Here is a 21,693-nt window from a genome sequence, read left to right on the forward strand (position 1 = left end):
TTAATTTCATGGCTGCAGTCCCCATCTGCAGTGATTTTGGAGCCCCCCAAAATAAAGTCGGATACTGTTTCTACTCTTTCCCCACCTATTTCCCATGAAGTGATGGGACCAGATGCCATGATCTTTGTTTTCTGAATGTTGAGCTTTAAGCCAACTTTTTCACTCTCCTCTTTCACTTTCATCAAGAGGCTTTTTAGTTCCTCTTCACTTTCTGCCATGAGGGTGGTGTCATTTGCATATCTGAGGTTATTGATATTTCTCCCGGCAATCTTGATTCCAGCTTGTGTTTCTTCCAGTCCATGATGTACTCTGCCTATAAGTTATATAAGCAGGGTGACAATATACAGCCTTAACGTACTCCTTTTCCTATTTGGAACCAGTCTGTTGTTCCATGTCCAGTTCTAACTGTTGCTTCCTGACCTGCATACAGATTTCTCAAAAGGCAGGTTAGGTGGTCTGGTATTCCTCTCAAAATGGAGCTAATTTAAACCATCTTTTGGTTCAGTAAAACAGCCCCCCTTTGTTTTTCATCATTTTAATCTACCATTTTAAAACTATGGCAATGACGGCCCTGTATGCAAGACAGGAAAAAAGACACAGATGTGTATAACGGACTTTTGGACTCAGAGGGAGAGGGAGAGGGTGGGATGATTTGGGAGAATGGCATTCTAACATGTATACTATCATGTAAGAATTGAATCGCCAGTCTATGTCTGACGCAGGATGCAGCATGCTTGGGGCTGGTGCATGGGCATGACCCACAGAGATGTTATGGGGAGGGAGGTGGGAGGGGGGTTCATGTTTGGGAACACATGTAAGAATTAAAGATTTTAAAATTAAAAAAATAAAAAACTAAAAGAAAAAAAAAGAAAGAAAAAATAGCAATGTAATTTTCTTTGGAATATTTCTTGCTTGAAAGGTTAGAAAAAGGATTTGGAATTAATTCCAATCTCCTTTGGACCAAAGAGAGACCATAACCATATGGCATATTAGTAGAGTAACTGAATAGTTCTTAACCAAGCTAGAGAAATTTGAGAGTGAAAGATGACACTAATCATACAGAACACCTTGAGAAAATAGGCATAAATTGGGACTGTCACTCTGCATGTAAATGAATACAAACCTAGTAAGAACATATTTAGACAAAGTCCTGAGAGTATGTGTTCATGATCATATTTGGAGACTTCATTCTTTTAAGAATTTAAGAAAAGTGATGAACATTTCTCTCAGAAGACTGAAAATAGGATGATATGAACAAAATTTTAGACTACGTGGTGATAAACCAAAGCTCACAGGCCTAAAGTTACTCACTGTTTTTTGTGTTTTTTTTTTTGTTGTTGTTTTGTTTTAATAAAAATTTGCTGAAGCACAGCCACACCCAGTGTGAATTGTATATGGCTACTTTTGCAGTATGACAGCAGAGTGATTGCAACATAGACCCTACAGGTTTCAAACTTAAAAGCATCTACTATCTGTCATGAGAAAATGTTTACTGACTTAAAGAAGATAATTATATGATTAATATTATTATTTACAATAAATACTGGGCTAACACTCAATTGTTTTTGTTCAGTCCCTAAGTCGTGTCTGACTCTACAACCCTTTGGAATGCAGCATGACAGGTTTCCCTGTCCTTTACTATCTCCCAGAGTTTGCTCAATCATGTCTATTGAGTTGGTGATGCTATTTAAACCATCTCATCCTCTGTCGTCCTCTTCTCCATTTACCTTCAATCTTTCCTAACATCAGGGCCTTTTCCAAGGAGACAGCTCTTCGTATCAGATGGCCAAAGTATTAGAGCTTCAGCTTCAACATCAGTCCTTTCAAAGAATATGCAGAATTGAGTTCCTTTAAGATTGACTTGTCTGATTTCCTTGTAGTCCAAGAGACTCCCAAAATCTCCAGCACCACAATTTGACAGCATTATTTCTTTGGCACTCAGCTTTCTTTATGGTCTAAATCTCACATTCATACACGGCTACTGAAAAAATCATACCTTTGACTATATGGACCTTTGCTGACAAAGTGATATCTTTGTTTTTTATTATCCTGTCTAGGTTGTCATAGTTTGCCTCCCCCCTCCCCAAGGAGCAAGTGTTTTTGAATTTCATGGCTGCAGTTACTGTCCACAGTGATTTTAGAGACCAAGAAGAGAAAATTTGTCACTATTCTACTTTTCCCCTTCTATTTGCCATGAAGTAATGTGACCAGATGCTATGATCTTAGATTTTTGAATGTTTAATTTTAAGCCAGTTTTTTCTTCTCCTTTTTCAACCTCATCAAGAGGCTCTTTAGTTCCTCTTCACTTTCTGCCATTGGACTGGTTATCATTTGCAAATCTGTGATTGTTGATATTTTTCCCAGCAATCTTGATTCCAGCTTGTGATTCACTCAGCCTGGCATTTTGCACGATGCACTCTGCATAAAAGTTAAGTAATCAGGGTAATAATATACAGCATCGACATACTCCTTTCCCAGTTTTGAACTAGTCAGTTGTCTGGTGTAAGGTTCTAACTGTTTGCTCTTGATTGTCATATGGGTGTATTAAGAAACAGAGATGTGGTCTGGTATTCCCATCTCTATAAGAATTTTCCAGTTTGTTGTCATCCACACAGTTAAAGTTTTCCATGTACCACACAGTCAAAACTTTTCATGTAATCACTGAGGCAGAAGTAGATGTTTCTCTGGAATTCCTTTGCTCTCTCCATAATTGAGTGGATTTTGGCAATTTGATCGCTGGTTCCTCTGCCTTTTCTAAACCCAGCTGGTCATATGGAAGTCTTCAGTTCATATTCTTCTGAAGCCTAGCATGAAGAATTTTAAGCATAACCTTACTAGCATTTGAAATGAGTACAATTGTCTGGTAGTTTGAACATTTTTTAACACTGCCTCCTTTGGGATTGGAATGAACATTGAATTTTTCCAGTCCTGTAGCCACAGCTGAGTTTTCCAAATTTGCCAGCATATTGAGTTCAGCACTTTAATGACATTATCTTTTAGTGTTTTAAATTTTAAATAGCTCAGCTGGAATACCATCATCTCTACTGCTTTCTTTGTAGTGATACTTCCTAAGGCCCACTTGACTTCACACCCCAGGTTATCTGGTTCCAGGTGAGTGATCCAACCATCACATTATCCAGGTCATGGAGACCTTTTCTGAATACTTCTTCTGTGTATTCTTGCAACCTTTTCTTAATATCTTCTGTTTCTGTTAGGCCCATACCATTTCTGTCCTATATTATGCCCATCTTTGCATGAAATGTTCCCTTGGTATCTCTAATTTTCTTGAAGAAATCTCTAGTCTTTCCCATTCTATTGTGCTCAATTTTGAAGGAGAGTCTTGCTGAATAGAATATTTTTGTTTATAGGTTCTTCCCTTTCATCACTTTAAATATGTCATGACATTCCGTCCTGGCTTGTAGAGTTTCTGTTGAGAAATCAGCTAATAGCCTGATGGGAGTTCCCTTGTATGTTATTTGTCATTTTTACCTTGCTGCTTTTAATATTTTAACTTTGTATTTTTTTTTCAATTTGATTACTATGTGTCTTGGTGTGTTCCTCCTTGGGTTTATCCTTCCTGGGACACTCTACTTCCTGTACTTGGTTGACTATTTCCTTTCTCACGTTTGGGAAGTTTTCAGCTATTGAATGTGAATTTGTTAGTTGCTCAGTCGTTTTCAATTCTTGTGACCCCAGGTAGCCCACCAGATTCCTCTGTCCATAGGATTTTCTGGGTAAAAATACTGGAGTGGGCTGACATTTCCTTCTCCAGGGGATCTTACCAACCCACGAATGGAACCTGGGTCTCCTGCATTACAGGCAGATTTTTTAACCATCTGAGCCACCATGGAAACCCTATTATCTCTTCAAATACTTTGTCAGGTCCTTTCTCTCTCTCTTCTCCTTCTGTTGAATGTTGAAAGTTAAGTTGCTCAGTCGTGTCTGACTCTTTGCGACCCCGTGGACTGTAGCCCACCAGGCTCCTCCATCCATGGGATTTTTCAGGCAAGAATACTGGAGTGTGTTTCCATTTCCTTCTCCAGAGGATCTTCCTGACCCAGGGATTGAACCCAGGTCTCCTGCATTAGAGGCAGACGCTTTAACCTCTGAGCCACCAGGGAAGCCAGGTTGCCATTCTCCTTCTGGGACAGCAATAATGCAAATGTTGGTGCGTTTTATGTTGTCCCATAGATCTCTTAGGCTGTCTTCATTTCTTTTCATTCTTTTTTCTATATTCTGTACTGTGGTAGTGATTTCCACCTCCAAATCATTTATCCGTTCTTCTGTCTCAGTTATACTGCTATCGATTCCTTCTAGTGTATTATTCATCTGTTTGTTTGTTCTTTAGTTCTTCTGGGTCTTTGGTAAACATTTCTTACATTCTCTCAATCTTTGCCTCCATTCATTTCCTGGGATCCTGTATCTTTAATAAAACAAGAGGTCACTGAAGAAATCAAAGAGGAAATTAAAAATGTCTAGAAATGAATGACAATGAAAAGAGGACAACTGAAAACCTAAGGGATGCAGTAAAATCTGTACTAAGAAGGAAGTTTATAGCAATACAAGCCTAATTCAAGAAATAAGAGAAACATCAAATAAACAATCTAACCTTACACCTAAAGTAACTAGAAAAAGAAGATCCAAAATCTTCAAGATTAGTAGAAGGAAAGAAAACATACACATCAGAGTGAAAATAAACGAAAAAAAAAAAAAAGAAAGGAAACAATAACAAAGATCAATAAAACTAAAAGCTGGTTCTTGGAGAAGATAAACTAAATTGACACACCATCAGCCAGACAAATCAAGATAAAGGGGAAAATAGATCAATGAAAATAGCAATGAAAAAGGTGATGTTACAAAGGACAGTGGAGAAATAAAAAGATGCAACTAGGAGCAACTATATGACAATAAAATGAAGAACATGGAAGAAATTCTTAGAAATGTATAACCTTCCAAGGCTGAATCAAGAAGAAAGAGAAAATATGATTTGATCACTCACAAGCACTGAAATTGAAACTGTGATCAAAAGTCTTCCAGCAGGCAAAAGCACTGGGTCATACTGCTTCACAGGTAAATTATATCAAATATTTAGGGCAGAGCTAACATATATCCTACTCAACATCTTCCAAAAAATTGCCGAGAGAGGAACGCTCCCAAACTCTTTCAATGAGGCCACCATCACCTTGATATCAAAATCAGAAAAAATGTATCACAGAAAAAAATTCTAGGACAATATCACTGATGAACATAGATGTAAAAATCTTCAAGAAAATTCTAGAAAACTGAATCCAACAGCATATTAAAAGAATAATACACCATAATCAAGTGGGTGTTTTCTCAGGTATACGAGGATCCTTTAATGTATGCAAATCAATCAATGTGACACACCATATTGATCAATTGAAACATGGACACCCATGGCTGATTCATGTCAATGTATGGAAAAATCCACCACACTATTGGAAAGTAACTAGCCTTCAGTTAAAATAAATTAATTAATTTTTTAAAAAGAAAAAAGAAAAGTTTAGAGAGCTAGATGAGCAAGATTATATATGTGTAAATACCTGGGAAAGCATTTAACTTGTTTAGAATAATATTTGAAGCTGAGCTTACTTTTTTATGTTGATTACATATTGAAATAATATTTACTTGTATTGCATCAAATAAAGCAAACTACTAAAGTTAAAATAAAGATAAAAACCATATGATCATCTCAAAAGACATAGAGAAATCTTTTGACAAAATTCAACAACTATTTATGAAAAGAATTCTCCTAGAAAGTGGGCACAGAAGGAATCTATGTTAATATAATAAAGGCCATATGTGACAAACCCACAGCAAACATTATTCTCAATGGTGAAAAACTAAATACATTTTCTCTATGATCAGAAACAAGACAAGGGTGTCCACTCTCACCACTAGTATTCAATATTGTTTTTGGAGCCTTAGTCATAGCAATCAGAGAAGAAAAAGAAATAAAAAAAGAATCCAGGTGGGAAAAGAAGTAAAACTCTCACTGTTTTCAGATCACCTGATAATATACATAGAAAACTTTAAGATGCCACCAGAAAATTGCAAGAGTAAATCAATTAATTTAGTAAGGTTGCAGGCTATAAAATTAATACCCCCAAATCTCTTACCTTTCTATATACTATCAATAAAAACTCAAAAAGTGAAATTAAGGAATCAATTAAATTCACCGCTGCAACAAAAAGAATAAAATCGCTAGGAATAAACCTACCCGAAGACACAAAACCTCTATTCAGAAAACTTATAAGACACTGATAAAAGTAATCAAAGATGGCAAAAGCAGATGGAGAGATAAGCCATGATCTTGAATTGGAAGAATCAATATTGTGACAATGACTATGCTACTAAAAGCAGTCTACAGATTGAATTCAATCTCTATCAAATTAACAATGGGATTTTTCACAGAACCAAAGCAAAACAATTAGTTTGTATAGAAACAGAAAAGACCAAGAACAACCAAAGCAATCTTGGAAAAGAAAAATGGAGCTAGAGGAATCAATTTTCCTGACTTCAGATTTCTTAATACCACACACAAAAATAAACTCAAAATGTATTAACGACTGAAATGTAAGGCTAGACACTATGAAGTGCTTAGAGGAAAACATAGGGAATATGCTGTTTGACATCAATCACAGCAAGAACCTCTTTGATCCACTTCCTAGAGTAAAGGAAATAATAACAAAACGTAAGCAAATGAGACCTAATTAAACTTAAAAGCTTTTTCACAGTGAAGGAAACTATAAACACGATGAAAAGACAACTCTCAGAATATAATAAAATGACTGCAAACTAAGTAACTGATAAAGCATTCATCTCCAAAATATATAATTAATAGAGCCAAATATCAGAAAAACACACAACCCATCAGAAAATCTGCAAAAGACCTAAGCAGATAGTTGTTCAAGGAAACATGCATACCGATGACCAATAAGCATGAAAAAATGCTCAACATCCCTCATTATTAGAGAAATACAAATCAAAACTAAAATGAGGTATCACCTCACAGCAATCAGAATGGCTACCTTCAAAAAAAATCTACAAACAATAAATGCTGGAGAGGATGTGGAGAAAAGGGAACCCTTCTGCCATATTGGTGGGAATGTGAACAGATAGAGTAACTATGGAGAACAGTACAGTGATTACTTAAAACACACACACACACACACACACACACTAGGAATAAGACTACCCTTTTATCTAGCAATCCCAGTACTGGGCATATACCCTGAGAAAACCATAATTCCAAAACAAACTTGTACCCAAGTGATCATTGCAGCACTCTTAACAATAGCCAGGACAAAGAAGCAACCTATATGTCCATTGACAGATGAATGAATTAAAAAAAAAAAAACTGTGGTAAATATACAAAATGGACTATTACTCAGTCATAAAAAGAATGAACTTGAGTCAGTTGTAGTGAAGTAGATGAACCTAGAGTCTTTTACACAGTGATGAATGTCAGAAAGAGAAAAATATCATATACTGTTGCATATATATGGAATCTAGAACAATAGTAGTGATTAACTTATTTGCATAAAATGTTCCCTTGGTATCTCTAATTTTCTTGAAGAGATCTCTAGTCTTTCCCATTCTGTTGTTTTCCTCTATTTCTTTGCATTGATTGATGAAGAAGGCTTTCTTATTTCTTCTTCCTATTCTTTGGAACTCTGCATTCAGATGCTTATATCTTTCCTTTTCTCCATTGCTTTTTGCTTCTCTTCTTTTCTCAGCTATTAGTAAGGCCTCCTTAGACAGCCATTTTGCTTTTTTGCATTTCTTTTCCATGGGGATGGCTTGATCCCTGTCTCATGTACAATGTCACAAACCTCATTCCATAGTTCATCAGGCACTCTATCAGATCTAGGCGCTTAAGTCTACTTCTAACTTCCACTGTATAATCATAAGGGATTTGATTTAGGTCATACCTGAATGGTCCAGTGGTTTTCCCTACTTTCTTCAATTTAAGTCTGAATTTGGTAATAAGGAGTTCATGATGGGAGCCACAGTCAGCTCCTGGTCTTGTTTTTGTTGACTGTATAGAACTTCTCCATCTTTGGCTGCAAAGAATATAATCGATCTGATTTTGGTGTTGACCATCTAGTGATGTCCATGTGTAGAGACTTCTCTTGTGTTGTTGGAAAAAGGTGTTTGCTATGACCAGTGCATTTTCTTGGCAAACTCTATTAGTCTTTGCCCTGCTTCATTCTGCATTCCAAGGGCAAATTTGCCTGTTACCCCAGGTGTTACTTGACTTCTAATTTTGCATTCCAGGCCCTTATAATGAAAAGGACATCTTTTTTGGGTGTTAGTTCTAAAAGGTCTTGTAGGTCTACATAGAACCGTTCAACTTCAGCTTCTTCAGCATTACTTGTTGGGGCATAGACTTGGATTGCCATGATATTGAATGATTTGCCTTGGAGACGAACAGAGATCATTCTTTCACTTTTGAGATTGCATCCAAGTACTGCATTTCGGACTCTTTTGTTCACCATGATGGCTACTCCATTTCTTCTGAGGGATTCCTGCCCGCAGTAGTAGATATAATGCTCATCTGAGTTAAATTCTCCCATTCCAGTCCATTTTAGTTTGCTGATTCCTAGAATGTCGACGTTCAGTCTTGCCATTTCTTGTTTGACCACTTCCAATTTGCCTTGATTCATAGACCAGACATTCCAGGTTCCTTTGCAATATTGCTCTTTACAGTATCAGACCTTCCTTCTATCACCAGTCACATGCACAGCTGGGTATTGTTTTTGCTTTGGCTCCATCCCTTCATTCTTTATAGAGTTATTTCTCCACTGATCTCCAGTAGCATATTGGGCACCTACTGACCTGGGGAGTTCCGCTTTCTGTATCCTGTCATTTTGCCTTTTCATACTGTTCATGGGGTTCTCAAGGCAAGAATACTGAAGTGATTTGCCATTCCCTTCTCCAGTGGACCACATCCTGTCAGACCTTTCCACCATGACCCACCCATTTTGGGTTGCCCCACAGGCATGGCTTAGTTTCTTTGAGTTAGAAAAGGCTGTGGTCCTAGTGTGATTAGATTAACTAGTTTTCTGTGAGTATGATTTCAGTGTGTCTGCCCTCTGATGCCCTCTTGCAACATCTACCATCTTACTTGGGTTTCTCCTACCTTGGGCGTGGGGTATCTCTTCACGGCTGCTCCAGCAAGGTGCAGCCACTGCTCCTTACCTTGGATGAGGGGTATCTCCTCACCGCCACCCTTCCTGACCTTCAACGTGGGATGGCTCCTCTAGTCCATCCTGCACCCTTGCAGCCACCATTCCTTGGACCTGGGGTGGCTCCTCCCAGCCGCCAGCCCTGGCCTCAGACGTGGAATAGCTCCTCTCGACCATTCCTGCACTGTCTCAGCCTGGCACTCTCGGCCGCTGTCCCTGACCTCAGACATGTTGGGCTCGATAAGAGACAGAAATGGTATGGACCTAACAGAAGCAGAAGATATTAAGAAGAGATGGCAAGTATACACAGAAGAACTGTACAAAAAAGATCTTCACAACCTGGATAATCAGGATGGTGTGATCACTCATCTAGAGCCAGACATCCTGGAATGTGAAGTCAAGTGGACCTTAGAAAGCATCACTATGAACAAAACTAGTGGAGGTGATGGCATTCCAGTGGAGCTATTTCAAATCCTGAAAGATGATGCTGTGAAAGTGCTGCACTCAATATGCCATCAAATTTGGAAAACTCAGCAGTGGCCACAGGACTGGAAAAGGTCAGTTTTCATTCCAATCCAAAGAAAGGCAATACCAAAGAATGCTCAAACTACTGCACAATTGCTCTCATCTCACATGCTAGTAAAGGAATGCTCAAAATTCTCCAAGTCAGGCTTCAGCAATGTATGAACTGTGAACTTCCTGATGTTCCAGCTGGTTTTAGAAAAGGCAGATGAACCAGAGATCAAATTGCCAACATCTGCTGGATCACGGAAAAAGCAAGAGAGTTCCAGAAAAACATCTACTTCTGCTTTATTGACTATGCCAAAGCCTTTGACTGTGTGGATCACAATAAACTGTGGAAGATTCTTAGAGAGATGGGAATACCAGACCACTTGACCTGCCTCTTGAGAAATCTGTATGCAGGTCAGGAAGCAACAGTTAGAACTGGACATGGAACAATAGCCTCGTTCCAAATAGGAAAAGGAATATGTCAAGGCTATACATCGTCACCCTGCTTATTTAACTTATATGCAGAGTACATCATGAGAAATGCTGGACTGGAAGAAACACAAGCTGAAATCAAGATTGCCAGGAGAAATATCAATAACCTCACATATGCAGATGATACCACCCTTATGGCACAAAGTGAAGAGGAACTAAAAAGCCTCTTGATGAAAGTGAAAAAGGAGAGTGAAAAAGTTGGCTTAAAGCTCAAAATTCAGAAAACGAAGATCATGGCATCTGGTCCCATCACTTCATGGGAGATAGATGGGGAAACAGTGGAAACAGTGTCAGACTTTATTTTGGGGGGCTCCAGAATCACTGCAGATGGTGACTGCAGCCATGAAATTAAAAGATGCTTACTCCTTGGAAGAAAAGTGATGAACAACCTAGATAGCATATTCAAAAGCAGAGACATTACTTTGCCGACTAAGGTCCGTCTAGTCAAGGCTATGGTTTTTCCTGTGGTCATGTATGGATGTGAGAGTTGGACTGTGAAGAAAGCTGTGCGCCAAAGAATTGATGCTTTTGAACTGTGGTGTTGGAGAAGACTTTTGAGAGTTCCTTGGACTACAAGGAGTTCCAACCAGTCCATTCTGAAGGAGATCAGCCCTGGGATTTCTTTGGAAAGAATGATGCTTAAGTTTAAACTCCAGTACTTTGGCCACCTTATGCGAAGTGTAGACTCATTGCAAAAGACTTTGATGCTGTGAGGGATTGGGGGCAGGAGAAGAGGGGGACGACAGAGGATGAGGTGGCTGGATGGCATCACTGACTCGATGGAAGTGAATCTGAGTGAACTCCGGGAGATGGTGATGGACAGGGAGGCCTGGCGTGCTGCAATTCATGGGGTCGCAAAGAGTCGGACACAACTGAGCGAGTGAAATGAACTGAACTTATTCGCAGGGAAAGAATAAAGATGCAGATATAGAAAGCAGACTTATGAACACAGAAGGAAGGTTGAATTGAGAATAGAGCATTTGCACATATATACTATTATGTGCCAAATAGATAGCAAGTGTGAAACTGCTATATAATATTTGGAGCCCAGCTTGGTGTTCTGTTTTGACCTACAGGGCTGGGAATGGGAGGGGGCAGCAAGGCTCAAGAGCGAGGCTATATATATGTATGTGTAGCATCTGAGCCACTTGGTAACCCTGTATGTATATAATGTATGGCAATATATACATAATATATGTTAACATATAATTCTGGCTGATTCACATTTTTAACTAATTAATTTTAATAGGATGCACTTTTTTGTACAGCCAAAATCAACACAGCATTGTAAATCAACTATCCTCCAATTAAAAAAAAATGCTGTTAGGTTACTAACTCTGGCAAGGTGTATAGAACTACATCTAAGTGGTTTTACTAGAATACACTGAAAAGGCTCCTGAAGTCTTATTATTTAAGACTCTTCCACTTCTGGTCAGCATGAGCATCATGTGGTCTTTGAGTTCTCAGGTTTTTGCAGATGAAATATGGCTAAAAGTTTACAGAGTAAGTGGAGAAGGAAGATGCATGCTGATAAGAGAAAAAAGAACACCCCAATGGAGCTCAGCAGACTTAAAAGTATTCTTAAAATAGATGGTGATGTTTTAATGAAAGACATGCAAAAGATAGCAACTATGGTGGAACTCAAAAATTGTCAAGAGAAAGTGCAGTGAAAGATAAAACAGATGGCATGAAAATATAGACTGATATTAAGAGAAACAAAAAGACTCTTCTATGATGCTAAAGCTGGAACTTCAATACTTTGGCCACCTCATGCGAAGAGTTGACTCATTGGAAAATACTCTGATGCTGGGAGGGATTGGGAGCAGGAAGAGAAGTGGACGACAGAGGATGAGATGGCTGGATGGCATCACTGACTCGATGGACGTGAGTCTGAGTGAACTCTGGGAGTTGGTGATGGACAGGGAGGCCCGCTGTGCTGCAGTTCATGGGGTCACAAATAATCGGACATGACTGAGCGACTGAACTGAACTGAACAGATACCGGTATGGGCAGTACCCCATATGGATGAACCACAGGCAAAGTAAAAGGCTGAAAACAAAGTGAAAGGAAAAAGAAAGAATAAAGCAAAGTAAAAGCCATGAAGACAGCAAAGGGTTTGACCTTGTAGACACTAAAAACTTGAAAAATGCCACAGGGACAAATCTGTGATTAGAATGCACGCATGTATTTCAGCTTCCATCAAATGAAAACTTTATTTCCATTTTTTAACTTGGCCTTTTTCTTCAATTCAAGCCCAACATAACTCCTCAAATTTGCTGACTTGAATAAAATATTTTATTTGAAGAGTGAAAAAAAAAAGACTCTTCCTTTGTATTTTAAAGAATTGGTTCATGTCCAAGAATCTTTCTTTCTGTTCCTTTCTCCTTGTGTCTTTTTAAATTAAAAATGCTTCAGGAAGTGGTAATACCAAGACACATTTTTGGTTAAAGAAGGGAAATTAGACTAGGAAGAGAGGTGGTGATCCTACCCAGGAAAGGGAGAAATAGTTTGAAACAAGAAGTAAGAAAATTAAAGAGATGAATTATACGCTAGTGCCAAGGATTGGAGCTAGTTGTCAATAAATGTTGGTCTATGTCCATTCTAACCAGATTCCTGGTTACAATCTAGTTAGTTTGATAAAAATTCAAAATGTTACCCTCAAGCTCTTCATGATACATGTCTTCCTGATACTTTGGAAGAGCTAGTGAAACATGTGCATATTGCTCAGAAGGTTTAGTGGGCCAAAGGATTTCATGAAACTTCATGCTGGAAATATAAAATAAAATTTTGTTATCTGTTTCTAACATGCATGAACTTTTGGTTTCAAAGCAGTAAACAATTATTGTTGCTCCTCAATGCTTAAGATAAAACTTAGAGCTCTTTCCTTATGTCTGACACCACATAACTACTGCTGCTGCTGCTGCTGCTAAGTCACTTCAGTTCAGTTCAGTCCCTCAGGTGTGTGTGACTCTTTGTGACCCCATGAATTGTAGCACACCAGGCCTCTCTGTCCATCACAATCTCCCGGAGTTCACTCAAACTCACGTCCATCAAGTCAGTGATGCCATCCATCCATCTCATCCTCTGTCATCCCCTTTTCCTCCTGCCCCCAATCCCTCCCAGCATCAGAGTCTTTTCCAATGAGTCAGCTCTTCACATGAGGTGGCCAAAGTACTGGAGCTTCAGCTTTAGCATCATTCCTTCCAAAGAAATCCCAGGGCTGATCTCCTTTAGAATGGACTGGTTGGATCTCCTTGCAGTCCAAGGGACCCTCAAGAGTCTTCTCCAACAGCACAGTTCAAAAGCATCAATTCTTCGGTGCTCAGCTTTCTTCACAGTCCAACTCTCACATCCATACATGACCACTGGAAAAACCATAGCCTTGACTAGAAGGATGTTTGTTGGCCAAGTAATGTCTCTGCTTTTCAATATGCTATCTAGGTTGGTCATAAATTTCCTTCCAAGGAGTAAGCATCTTTTAATTTCATGGCTGCAATCACCATCTGCAGTGATTTTGGAGTCCAAAAAAATAAAGTCTGACACTGTTTCTACTGTTTGCCCATCAATTTGCCATGAAGTGATGGGACCGGATGCCATGATCTTCGTTTTCGGAATGTTGAACTTTAAGCCAAATTTTTGACTCTCCACTTTCATTTTCATCAAGAGGCTTTTTAGTTCCTCTTCACTTTCTGCCATAAGGGTGGTGTCATCTGCTTATCTGAGGTTATTGATATTTCTCCCAGCAACCTTGATTCCAGGTTGTGCTTCTTCCAGTCCAGCGTTTCTCATGATGTACTCTGCATATAAGTTAAATAAGCAGGGTGACAATATACAGCCTTGATGTACTCCTTTTCCTATTTGGAACGAGGCTGTTGTTCCATGTCCAGTTCTAACTGTTGCTTCCTGACCTGCATATAGGTTTCTCAAGAGGCAGGTCAGGTCGTCTAGTATTCCCATCTCTTGAAGAATTTCCCACAGTTTATTGGGATCCACACAGTCAAAAGCTTTGACATAGTCAATAAAGCAGAAATATATGTTTTTCTGGAACTCTCTTGCTTTTTCCATGATCCAGTGGATGTTGGTAATTTGATCTCTGGTTCCTCTGCCTTTTCTAAAACCAGCTTGAACATGTGGAAGTTCACTGTCCACGTATTGCTGAAGCCTGGCTTGGAGAATTTTTAGCATTACTTTACTAGAGTGTGAGATAAGAGCAATTGTGCGGTATTTTGAGCATTCTTTGGCATTGCCTTTCTTTGGGATTGGAATGAAATCTGAACTTTCCCAGTCCTGTGGCCACTGCTGAGTTTTCCAAATTTGCTGGCATATTGAGTGCAACACTTTTACAGCATCATCTTTCACGATTTGAAATAGCTCCACTGGAATTCCATCACCTCCACTAGCTTTGTTCATAGTGATGCTTTCTAAGTCCCACTTGACTTCACATTCCAGGATGTCTGGCTCTAGGTGAGTGATTTATCTTGGTCGTGAAGATCTTTTTTGTACAGTTCTTCCATGTATTCTTGCCACCTCTTCTTAATATATCCTGCTTCTGTTAGGTCCATATCATTTCTGTCCATTATCAAGCCCATCTTTGCATGAAATGTTCCCTTGGTATCTCTAATTTTCTTGAAGAGATCTCTAGTCTTTCCCATTCTGTTCCTTTCCTCTATTTCTTTGCATTGATGGCTGAGGTGGGCTTTCTTATATCTTCTTGCTATTCTTTGGAACTCTGCATTTGGAACGACTGAGGTTGCTTCAGTCGTGTCCAACTCTGTTCGACCCCAAAGACCGCAGCCCACAAGGCTCCTCCATCCCTGGTAGTCTCCAGGCAAGAATACTGGAGTGGATTCCCATTTCCTTCTCCAATGCATGAAAGTGAAAAGTGAAAGTGAATTTGCTTAGTCGTGTCCAACTCTTAGCAACCCCCTGGACTGTAGCCTTCCAGGCTCCTCCATCCATGGAATTTTCCAAGGAAGAGTACTAGAGTTGGATGCCATTCCCTTCTCCAACATAGCTAACTATCTTGGGGAAAATAGTTTATCTCTTAGCCCAGGTCTTCAATTTCAGGATGGACTCAAACATAATAAATATTAGGATGGATGATTGTGGGGAAATTAACAAGATGGCTCTAGTTAGGCTCTCTTACCCCACACTCTCACATCCTCTTACCTCATGTTTCGTAAACGATGACTTTGCACAGTTATGTAACAGCTGAGAACACTTATAGCCCAGCACATGCATGTCACCAGGTACTTGCTGGATCACAGGCTACTTTGTGTAGTATGCCTATATGAGTTTCACTATGAAATCCCTGGCTGCTGCTGCATTGGTGGCATCATTGTTACATTATATGAGGTTATTTTATGGTTACAATACGGCTTTGTTATCGTTATCTTATGGCTGCTCCTACAGCTGCTGTGTTAGCCAGGAAAGAGGCTGTGATGTAGCTGTCATTCCAGCCAGGAGAGAATAAATATGTCTGCAGTTCCTACAGATCCTCACATCTTCTTCCAGCATCTAGCTCAAGCCTTATCTACCCTGGGGTCAGCGAACAGTGAACAGCAAGACAATTGGTGTCACAAACAGGATCAACAATGTAGTTGGTGTAGTGAGAAGGATAACCAGCAGGCAGAGGAGCCTGAGGTTTCACACAAGAAAACTAGGCAGGAAACCCAGCAAATATGTGAACCTGGGGTTCCACTGGATGGAGAAAACCAGTGGCCACCATATAGCATGTGGTACCCTGTGGCTATGATCCTCTCAGCCTGGGCTCTGGTGGAAGACTGGAAAACAATGGATGTTTCACTGGATAGCATTGAAAAGATGTTACAGGTGGTGAGTTCCTATTTGCCTAACAAGGTGGCACATATTGCTCCTGGCACCGTGAGGTGGATTTTCCTGACTGCCCTAAGGCAAATATGGATAGTGCTCTGCATGATGCCACACTGGTGTGCAACGTGCAAAGACACCTGGAAGAACTAGAGCGACATATTTTGGCATTAGAGAAAGAAACTTGTGGCCCTAAAGAACCCAGAATTTCTGAGAGGAAAGCTGTAAGTGATGATGATGATGAACATTATGAGACTAAGAAGAAAGATGATGAACGTTATGAGACCTCAGGTCCCTGCTTGGCAGCAAGGCATGTTGTGCAACAGAAAGTGAATCATGAGCAGCCTAGGGCCCAGGGGGGAACATCCTCAAGGGATTGTTGTGATTGAGTTCACAACATATCAACCATATACTCGGGCTGAGTTGATATATTTGGGTACTCAATTTCAGCAAAAGCAAGGGTAACCCTTGGAAGCATGGCTCTTTTGACTTTGGGAAACAGGGATAGATAGTATAATATGTTCTGGGGATGAAATATAATGGTTGGCATCTATAACCACTTACCTCTTGTTGAGAAAATGTTGCAGAATGCTAGGCAACTCATGTAAGGGGCACCTAACCAGATGCACACCCTCACTGAATGGATTAATGCTTCCATCTGCATTGTATGATTGAACATGGAGAGTTCCCAGACACTGTGAGTAGATGGCATACCTATGCCGAGTTGACCCAAGTGGTGAGAAAACTGATCATTAAGCAGTAGATATTTAACCCAAATACCCAATGCCCAGATGATGAGCATTTTATGGGTAGCATTAGAGACACCATTTTGAGATATGCCCCCATTAATCACTTTTAGATCTCTGACTGCTATTCTTGCACCTTATGTGGCATACCTCATCTATGAGGTGACCTCAGTGATGGCTAACTTGGGAGAAATAGAGGGATGGTAGCATGCAAAGGGGATTAGAACTGTGAAGACCCCAAAAGTATCCCAAACTGGTACAGGCTCCATCCAGGTGACAATAATTCAAATGTGGACTGATTCACTGGCAGCAGAATTTGACAGAAATAAAATTGATAGTCCAACGCTCTGCTTCTAGAACTATGGAGGCAACTGAGATCAGAGCAGCAGTTTACCAATTTAAGAAGCAACCACAGCAAGAGACACAGGCATTTCAGTTAAAATATTGCATGGCACCCAAGGATGTTCCTTTAGATGATGCCCTTTTCCAGTTTGAATAGGGCTCAGACTAAGGTGCCCTCCTGAAGACCCAAAACAGAGGCTGGATGTCCCATGTAGAACTTGCAACTCACTGGTTGCTAATGTACAGAGAGTAATGGCCCTGGTTAGAGCTGGTGATAAATGCCCTTGTCTACAGCAAGCCAGAAGCTGTGTCTTAGATGTAGAACAGTGTACTGTAAAAGCTGTGTTCTGTGATGTACTACTAACCTCTGATTGTATTGCAGATTTAGAACAGTGTGAATGCATTTGGAATCTGGTGGGTGGGTTGTGGAGGCCATACAAATCCCTTGTTTGAAGGGATGGGCCTAGCCCCTCTGGGGGATTTTGTGGGTCCTTAATAAATAACCTCTCAGAAGTGCAGCTGCCCCTGTGGAGGTTTTCCTGCAACTTCACAAGGACAAATAGTGGACTGGACTTGGTCATGGGATACCTGGCATTCCAGCTGATACCTGGCATTGGGTTTTTCTCTGTATTGGGAGTATAACTTGCACCCTAGTAGTTTGTATTTGTAGCCTCTACTGCTGTTGTGGGATGTGGATTGAAGCAGTGGTATTTTGTGCTAGGAGGATGCCACAGCACACAGAACCTGCATAATCTGTAGGACAAGAGACCCTGAAGGGGTGGAATGTGGGGAAATTAACAAGATAGTACCAGTTCGCTTTCTTGCCTGATGCTATCATGCTCTCTTACATCATGTTTTGCAAACAATGACTTTGGTCAGTTATGTAACATCTGAAAACATTTATAGTGATGTGCATGTGCATCACGAGGTAATTGCTTGATAATGGTCTTTGTGCAGTACACCACTATAAGCTTCACCACGAGCCCTGGCTGCTGCTGCATTGGGGTTACATTGGAGCAGCATCATGGTTACTTTATATGAGGTTATATTATGGTTACATAAAAGAACTATACAAAGAAAATCATAATGACCCAGATAACAATGATGGTGTGATCACTCACTTAGAGCCAGACATCCTGGAGTTCAAAGTCCAGTAGGCCTTAGGAAACATCATTAAAAACAAAGTTAGTGGAGGTGATGGAATTCCAGTAGATCTATTTCAAACCTTAAAAGATGATGCTGTGAAAGTGTTGAACTCAATACACCAGCAAATTTGGAAAACTCAGCAATGGCCACAAGAAAGGGACAGTTTTCATTCTAAACCCAAAGAAAGGCAATGCCAAAGAATGTTCAAGTTCAGCTCAGTTCAGTCACTCAGTCATGTCTGACTCTTTGTGATCCCATGAACCACAGCACACCAGGCTCCCTGCCCATCACCAACTCCCAGAGTTTACCCAAACTCATGTCCATTGAGTTGGTGATGCCATCCAACCATCTCATCCTCTGTCATCCCTTTCTTCTCCTTCCCTCAATCTTTCTCAGCATCAAGGTCTTTTCAAAAGAGTCAATTCTTCGCATCAGGTGGCCAAAGTCTTGGAGTTTCAGCTTCAACATCAGTCCTTCCAATAAACATCCAAGATCAATATCCCTTAGGATGGACTGGTTGAATCACCTTGCAGTCCAAGGGATGCTCAAGAGTCTTCTCCAGCATGACAGTTCAAAAACATCAATTCTTTGGCACTCAGCATTCTTTATAGTCCAACTCTCATATCCATACATGACTACTGGAAAAACCATAGCCTTGACTAGATGGACCTTTGTTGGCAAAGTAATGTCTCTGCTTTTTAATATGCTGTCTGGGTTGGTCTTAAATTCCCTTCCAAGGAGTAAGTGTCTTTTAATTTCCTGGCTGCAATCACCACCTGCAGTGATTTGGGAGCCCCCCCCCCAAATAAAGTCAGCCACTGTTTCCACTGTTTTCCCATCTATTTGCCATGAAGTGATGGGACTGGATGCCATGATGTTAGTTTTCTGAATGTTGGGCTTTAAGCCAACTTTTTCACTCTCCTTTTTCACTTTCATCAAGAAGCTCTTTAGTCCTTTTCCACTTTCTGCCATAACGGTGGTGTCATCTGCATATTCAAACTACAACACAATTGCACTAATCTCACACGCTAGCAAAGTAATGCTCAAAATTCTCCAAGCTAGGCTTCAACAGTACATGAACTGAGAAATTACAGATGTTCAAGATGGTTTTAGAAAAGGCAGAGGAACCAGAGATCAAATTGCCAACATCCATTGGATCATTGAAAAAGAAAGAGAATTCCAGAAAAACTTCTTCAACTTCATTGACTACACTGAAGCTTTTGACTGTGTGGATCACAACAAACTGAAAATTCTTCAAGAGATGGGAATATCAGACCATCTTACCTGCCTCCTGAGAAATCTGTATGCAGGTCAAGAAGCAACAGTTAGAACCAGACATGGAACAAATTAGGAAAGGAGTATGTCAAGGCTGTATGTTGCCACCCTGCTTATTTAACTCATAGGCACAATACATCATGTGGAATGATGGGCTGGATGAAGCACAAGCTGGAATCAAGATTGTCTGGAGAATTAGCAATAAGCTCAGATATGAAGATTACATGGAATGATTGAAACAGTGACAGACTTTATTTTCTCAGGCTCCAAAAATCACTGCAGCTGGCGACTTTGGTCATGAAATTAAAAGTCACTTGCTCCTTGGAAGAAAAGCTATGATCAACCTAGACAGAATATTAAAAAGCAGAGACATTACTTTGCCAACAAAGATCTGTCTAGTCAAAGCTCTGGTTTTCAGTAGACATGTTTGGATGTGAGAGTTGGACCATAAAGAAAGCTGAGCGCTGAAGAATTGAGTTTGAACTGTGAAGTTGGAGAAGACTCTTATAAGTCTCTTGGGCTGCAAAGAGATCTAACCAATCAATCCTAAAGGCTATCAGTCCTGAATATTCATTGGAAAGACTGATGCTGAAACTGAAGCTCCAGTACTTTGGCCACCTGATGTGAAGAACTGACTCATTGGAAAAGGACCTGATGCTGGGAAAGATTGAAAGCAGGGGGAGAAGGGGAGGACAGAGGACGAGACTTTTTTTTTTTTTTAATTTTTTTATTTTTTAAATTTTAAAATCTTTAATTCTTACATGCATTCCCAAACATGAACCCCCCTCCCACCTCCCTCCCCATAACATCTTTCTGGGACATCCCCATGCACCAGCCCCAAGCATGCTGCATCCTGCGTCAGACATAGACTGGCGATTCAATTCACATGATAGTATACATGTTAGAATGTGATTCTCCCAAATCATCCCACCCTCTCCCTCTCCCTCTGAATCCAAAAGTCCATTATACACATCTGTGTCTCTTTCCCTGTCTTGCATACAGGGTCGTCATTGCCATCTTCCTAAATTCCATATATATGTGTTAGTATACTGTATTGGTGTTTTTCTTTCTGGCTTACTTCACTCTGTATAATCGGCTCCAGTTTCATCCATCTCATCAGAACTGATTCAAATGAATTCTTTTTAATGGCTGAGTAATACTCCATTGTGTATATGTACCACGGCTTTCTTATCCATTCATCTGCTGATGGACATCTAGGTTGTTTCCATGTCCTGGCTATTATAAACAGTGCTGCGATGAACATTGAGGTACATGTGTCTCTTTCAATTCTGGTTTCCTCGGTGTGTATGCCCAGAGGTGGGATTGCTGGGTCATAAGGTAGTTCTATTTGCAATTTTTTAAGGAATCTCCACACTGTTCTCCATAGTGGCTGTACTAGTTTGCATTCCCACCAACAGTGTAGGAGGGTTCCCTTTTCTCCACACCCTCTCCAGCATTTATTGCTTGCAGATTTTTGGATTGCAGCCATTCTGACTGGTGTGAAGTGGTACCTCATTGTGGTTTTGATTTGCATTTCTCTAATAATGAGTGATGTTGAGCATCTTTTCATGTGTTTGTTAGCCATCCGTATGTCTTCTTTGGAGAAATGTCTATTTAGTTCTTTGGCCCATTTTTTGATTGGGTAGTTTATTTTTCTGGAATTGAGCTGCAGGAGTTGCTTGTATATTTTTGAGATTAGTTGTTTGTCAGTTGCTTCATTTGCTATTATTTTCTCCCATTCAGAAGGCTGTCTTTTCACCTTGCTTATATTTTCCTTTGTTGTGCAGAAGCTTTTAATTTTAATTAGATCCCATTTGTTTATTTTTGCTTTTATTTCCAGTATTCTGGGAGGTGGATCATAGAGGATCCTGCTGTGATTTATGTCTGAGAGTGTTTTGCCTATATTCTCCTCTAGGAGTTTTATAGTCAGGCTCTACTACAAAGCCACAGTCATCAAGACAGTATGGTACTGGCACAAAGACAGACATATAGATCAATGGAACAAAATAGAAAGCCCAGAGATAAATCCACACACATATGGACACCTTATCTTTGACAAAAGAGGCAAGAATATACAATGGAGTAAAGACAATCTCTTTAACAAGTGGTGCTGGGAAAACTGGTCAACCACTTGTAAAAGA

The 21,693-nt window shown here is 39.9% G+C and overlaps 1 pseudogene; it reads left to right on the forward strand.

Moving 5' to 3' along the window:
• Positions 1-11,698: 11,698 nt before the first annotated feature.
• LOC138930754 (protein LLP homolog pseudogene) lies at positions 11,699-12,342 on the forward strand (annotated as a pseudogene).
• The last annotated feature ends 9,351 nt before the right edge of the window (positions 12,343-21,693 follow it).

This window comes from Ovis canadensis, chromosome X (assembly GCF_042477335.2).
Source record: "Ovis canadensis isolate MfBH-ARS-UI-01 breed Bighorn chromosome X, ARS-UI_OviCan_v2, whole genome shotgun sequence".
Classification (NCBI taxonomy): Eukaryota; Metazoa; Chordata; class Mammalia; order Artiodactyla; family Bovidae; genus Ovis; species Ovis canadensis.